Source organism: Calliopsis andreniformis, unplaced genomic scaffold, assembly GCF_051401765.1.
Source record: "Calliopsis andreniformis isolate RMS-2024a unplaced genomic scaffold, iyCalAndr_principal scaffold0001, whole genome shotgun sequence".
Classification (NCBI taxonomy): domain Eukaryota; kingdom Metazoa; phylum Arthropoda; class Insecta; order Hymenoptera; family Andrenidae; genus Calliopsis; species Calliopsis andreniformis.
In genome coordinates, this window is record NW_027480422.1 from 24,652,508 (window position 1) to 24,659,157 (window position 6,650).

A 6,650-nucleotide genomic window follows, 5' to 3' on the forward strand; every position below is an offset into this window, starting at 1 on the left:
TACAGCGAAACCTAGGCTGCCCGGAACGTAGAAATGACCTGTACTTTCACACATTTTGCAATTATTCCTGTTACACTATAGAAAAACTGTTGCATTTTTATTGTATTTTATGCTTCTGGCGTTGACTTCTAAGTCCCTAGCTATTCGATCTGGTGGAGCAACTCCCTACAGCGAAACCTAGGTTGCCCGTAACGTAGAAATGACCTGTACTTTCACACTGGCTACAATTATTCCTGTTATACGATGGAAAAACTGTTGCATTTTTATTATATTTTATGCTTGTGGGGTTGACTTCTAAGTCCCTAGCTATTCGATCTGGTGGAACAAGGCCCTAGAGCGAAGCCTAGGTTGCCCGGAACGTAGAAATGACCTGTACTTTCACACATTTTGCAATTATTCCTGTTATACTATAGAAAAACTGATGCATTTTTATTGTATTTTATGCTTCTGGCGTTAAATTTTAAGTCCCTAGCTATGCGATCTGGTGGAGCAACGCCCTACAGCTAAGCCTAGGTTGCCCGGAACCTAGAAATGACCTTTACTTTCACACTGTTTGCAAATATACATTATATACGATGGAAAAACTGTTCTATTTATTTTGTATTTTATGCTTCACGCGTTGACTTCTAAGGGCCTAGCTATTCGATCTGGTTGAGCAACGCCCTAGAGTGAAGCCTAGGTTGCCCGCAACGTAGAAATGACCGTTACTTTCACAATGTTTGCAATCATTCATTGTATACGATGGAAAAGCTCTTCTATTTATTTTGTATTTTATGCTTCACGCGTTGACTTCTAAGGGCCTTGCAATACGATCTGGTGGAGCAACGCCCTAGAGTGAAGCCTAGGTGGCCTGGAACGTAGAAATGACCGTTACTTTCACAATGTTTGCAATCATTCATTGTATACGATGGAAAAACTCTTGTATTTATATTGTATTTTATGCTTCTGGCGTTGACTTCTAAAGCCGTAGCTATTCGATGTTGTGGAGCAACGCCCTAGAGTGAAGCCTATGTTGCACGGAACGTAGAAATGACCATAATCTTCACACTGGTTGCAATTATTCGTTTTATGCAATGGAAAAACTGTTCTATTAATTTTGTATTTTATGCTTCTGGCGTTGAATTCTAAGTCCCTAACTATTCGATCTGGTGGAGCAACGCCCTAAAGATAGGGCAAGGTTGCCCGGAACGTAGAAATGACGATCACTTTCACACTGGTTGCAATTACTCATGCTATACGATGGAAAAGCTTTTGCATTTTTATTGTATTTTCTGCTTATGGCATAGACTTCTATGGTCCTAGCTAGGCGATCTGATGGGGCAACATCCAAGAGTGAAGCCTATGTTGCCCGGGATGTAGAAATAACCATTACCTTCACGCTTGTTGCAATTATTCCTGTTATACGAAGGAAAAACTGCTGTATTTTTATTGTATTTTATGTTTCGGGCGTTGACTTCTAAGGCCCTAGCTATTCGATCTGTTGGAGCAATTCCTCAGAGTTGAGTCTAGGATTCCTGAATGTAGAAATGGCCATTACTTTCACACTGGTTGTAATTATTCCTGGTATACGATGGAACAACGGTTGTATATTTATTTTATTTTATGCTTCTGGCGTTGACTTCTTAGGCCCTATCCATTCGATCTGGTGGAGCAACGCCCTAAAGATAGGCCAAGGTTGTCCGGAACGTAGGAATGACCATCACTTTCACACTGGTTGCAATTACTGATGCTATACGATGGAAAAACTGTTGTAATTTTATTGTATTTTATGCTTCTGGCGTCCACTTCTTAGGCCCTAACTATTCGATTTGGTGGAGCAACGCCCTAGAGTCAAGCCCAGGTTGCCCGGAACGTAGAAATGACCGTTACTTTCACAATGTTTGCAATCATTGATTGTATACGATGGAAAAACTGTAGTATTTATATTGTACTTTATGCCTCTGGCGTTGACTTCTAAAGCTGTAGCCATTCGATGTGGTGGAGCAACGCCCTAGAGTGAAGCCTAGGTTGCACGGAACGTAGAAATGACCATATTTTTCACACTGGTTGCAACTATTCGTCTTATACAATGGAAAAACAGTTCTATTAATTTTGTATTTTATGCTTCGGGCGTTAACTTCTAAGGCCCTAACTATTCGATCTGGTGGAGCAACGCCCTAGAGTGAAGCCTAGGTTGCACGGAACGTAGAAATGACCATATTTTTCACACTGGTTGCAACTATTCGTTTTATACAATGGAAAAACAGTTCTATTAATTTTGTATTTTATGCTTCGGGCGTTAACTTCGAAGGCCCTAACTATTCGATCTGGTGGAGCAACGCCCTAGAGTGAAGCCTATTTTGCACGCAACGTAGAAATGACCTGTACTTTCACACTGGTTGCAATTATTCCTGTTATACTATAGAAAAACTGTTGCATTTTTATTGTATTTTATGCTTCTGGCGTTAAATTTTAAGTCCCTAGCTATGCGATCTGGTGGAGCAACGCCCTACAGCTAAGCCTAGGTTGCCCGGAACCTAGAAATGACCTTTACTTTCACACTGTTTGCAAATATACATTATATATGATGGAAAAGCTGTAGTATTTATATTGAATTGTATGCCTCTGACGTTGACTCCTTAGGCCCTAACTTTTCGATCTGGTCGAACAACGCCCTATAGTGAAGCCTAGGTTGCCCGGAACGTAGAAAAGACCATAACTTTCACACTGGTTGCAATTATTCGTTTCATACAATGGAAAAACTCTTCTATTTATTTTGTATTTTATGCTTCACGCGTTGACTTCTAAGGGCCTAGCTATACGATCTGGTGTAGCAACGCCCTAGAGTGAAGCCTAGGTTGCCTGGAACGTAGAAATGACCGTTACTTTCACAATGTTTGCAATCATTCATTGTATACGATGGAAAAACTCTTGTATTTATATTGTATTTTATACTTCTGGCGTTGACTTCTAAAGCCGTAGCTATTCGACGTTGTGGAGCAACGCCCTAGAGTGAAGCCTATGTTGCACGGAACGTAGAAATGACCATAATCTTCACACTGGTTGCAATTATTCGTTTTATGCAATGGAAAAACTGTTCTATTAATTTTGTATTTTATGCTTGGGGCGTTGACTTCCAAGTCCCTAACAATTCGATCTGGTGGAGCAACGACCTAGAGTAAAGACAAGGTTGCACGGAACGTAGAAATGACCATAACTTTCACACTGGTTGAAATTATTCGTTTTATCCGATGGAAAAGGTGTTGTATCTATATTGTATTTTATGCTTCTGGCGTTGATATCTAAGGTCCTAGCTATTCAATCTCGAGAGGCAACGTCCAAGAGTGAAGCCTATGTTGCCCGAAACGTAGTAATGACCATTGCTTTCACACTGGTTGCAATTACTCTTTTCAACGATGGAAAACTGTTGTGTTTTTATTGTATTTTATGCTTCTGGCGTTGAATTCTAAGTCCCTAACTATTCGATCTGGTGGAGCAACGCCCTAAAGATAGGCCAAGGTTGCCCGGAACGTAGAAATGACCATCACTTTCACACTGGTTGCAATTACTCATGCTATACGATGGAAAAACTTTTGCATTTTTATTGTATTTTCTGCTTATGTCTTTGACTTCTATGGTCCTAGCTAGGCGATCTGATGGGGCAACATCCAAGAGTGAAGCCTATGTTGCCCGGGATGTAGAAATAACCATTACCTTCACGCTTGTTGCAATTATTCCTGTTATACGAAGGAAAAACTGCTGTATTTTTATTGTATTTTATGTTTCGGGCGTTGACTTCTAAGGCCCTAGCTATTCGATCTGTTGGAGCAATTCCTCAGAGTTGAGTCTAGGATTCCTGAATGTAGAAATGGCCATTACTTTCACACTGGTTGTAATTATTCCTGGTATACGATGGAACAACGGTTGTATATTTATTTTATTTTATGCTTCTGGCGTTGACTTCTTAGGCCCTATCCATTCGATCTGGTGGAGCAACGCCCTAAAGATAGGCCAAGGTTGTCCGGAACATAGGAATGACCATCACTTTCACACTGGTTGCAATTACTGATGCTATACGATGGAAAAACTGTTCTAATTTTATTGTATTTTATGCTTCTGGCGTCCACTTCTTAGGCCCTAACTATTCGATTTGGTGGAGCAACGCCCTAGAGTCAAGCCCAGGTTGCCCGGAACGTAGAAATGACCGTTACTTTCACAATGTTTGCAATCATTGACTGTATACGATGGAAAAACTGTAGTATTTATATTGTACTTTATGCCTCTGGCGTTGACTTCTAAAGCTGTTGCCATTCGATGTGGTGGAGCAACGCCCTAGAGTGAAGCCTAGGTTGCACGGAACGTAGAAATGACCATATTTTTCACACTGGTTGCAACTATTCGTTTTATACAATGGAAAAACAGTTCTATTAATTTTGTATTTTATGCTTCGGGCGTTAACTTCTAAGGCCCTAACTATTCGATCTGGTGGAGCAACGCCCTAGAGTGAAGCCTATTTTGCACGCAACGTAGAAATGACCATTACTTTCACACTGGTTGCAATTATTCCTGTTATACTATAGAAAAACTGTTGCATTTTTATTGTATTTTATGCTTCTGACGTTAAATTTTAAGTCCCTAGCTACGCGATCTGGTGGAGCAACGCCCTACAGTTAAGGCTAGGATGCCCGGAACCTAGAAATGACCTTTACTTTCACACTGTTTGCAAATATACATTATATACGATGGAAAAGCTGTAGCATTTATATTGTATTGTATGCTTCTGACGTTGACTTCTTAGGCCCTAACTATTCGATCTGGTGGAGCAACGCCCTTGGGTGAAGCCGAGGTTGCCCGGAACGTAGAAATGACCATTACTTTCACACTGGTTGCAATTATTCCTGTTATACGATGGAAAAACTATTGTATTTATTTTGTATTTTATGCTTCTGGCGTTGACTTCTTAGGCCCTAACTATTCGGTCTGGTAGACCAGCACCCGAGAGTGAAGCCTAGGTCGCCCGGACCTATGACCATCACTTTCACTCTGGTTGTAATCATTCCAGTTATACGATGGAAAAACTGTTGTACTTTTATTGTATTTTATGCTTCTGGCGTTGACTTCTAAGGCCGTAGCTAGACGATGTGGTGTAGCAACGGCCTAGAGTGAAGCCTAGGTTGCCCGGAACGTAGAAATGACCATTACTTTCACACTGGTTGCAATTATTCGTTTTATACGGTGGAAAAACTGTTGTATTTATTTTGTATTTGGTGCATCCGGCGTTGACTTCTGAGGCCCTATCTATTGGATCTGGTGGACCGACGTCCTAGCGTGAAGCGTAGGTTGCCTGGAACGTGGAAATGACCATTGCCTTAACACTTCTTGCAATTATACATTTTATACGAGGGAAAAACTGTTGTACTTATGTTTTATTTTATTCTTCTGGCGTTGAATTCTAAGTCCCTAGCTACTCGATCTGGTGGTGCAGCGCCCTAGAGTGAAGCATAGGTTACCCGGAACATAGAAATGACCAGTACTTTCACACTGGTTGCAGTTATTGCTGTTATACAATGGAGAAACTGTTGCATTTTTAGTGTATTTTATGCTTCTGCCGTTGTACTCAAAGTCCCTAACTATTCGATCTGGTGGAGCAACGCCCTGGAGTTAAGCCAAGGTTGCCCGGAACGTAGAACTGACCATAACTTTCACACTGGTTGCAATTATTCGTTTCATACAATGGAAAAACTGTTCTATTTATTTTGTATTTTATGCTTCGCGCGTTGACTTCTAAGGCCCTAACTATTCGATCTGGTGGAGCAACGCTCTTCAGTGAAGCCTAGATTGCCCGAAACGTAGAAATGACCATTACTTTGACACTGGTTGCATTTATTCTTTTTATACGATGGAAAAACTGTTTGTTTTTATTGTATTTTATGCGTCTGGAGTTGTTTTCTAAGGCCCTAACTACTCGACCTCGTGGAGCTACGCCCTAGAGTGAAGCCTAGGTTGCTCGGAACGTAGAAATGCCCATTACTTTCAACCCTGGTTGTAATTACACCTGTTATACGATGGAATAACTGTTGTATTAATTTTGTATTTTATGCTTCGGGCTATGACTTCTACGGCCCTAGCTATTCGATCTGGTGGAGCAACGCCCTAAAGATAGGCCAAGGTTGTCCGGAACGTAGGAATGACCATCACTTTCACACTGGTTGCAATTACTGATGCTATACGATGGAAAAACTGTTGTAATTTTATTGTATTTTATGCTTCTGGCGTCCACTTCTTAGGCCCTAACTATTCGATTTGGTGGAGCAACGCCCTAGAGTCAAGCCCAGGTTGCCCGGAACGTAGAAATGACCGTTACTTTCACAATGTTTGCAATCATTGATTGTATACGATGGAAAGACTGTAGTATTTATATTGTACTTTATGCCTCTGGCGTTGACTTCTAAAGCTGTAGCCATTCGATGTGGTGGAGCAACGCCCTAGAGTGAAGCCTAGGTTGCACGGAACGTAGAAATGACCATATTTTTCACACTGGTTGCAACTATTCGTTTTATACAATGGAAAAACGGTTCTATTAATTTTGTATTTTATGCTTCGGGCGTTAACTTCTAAGGCCCTAACTATTCGACCTGGTGGAGCAACGCCCTAGAGTGAAGCCTAGGTTG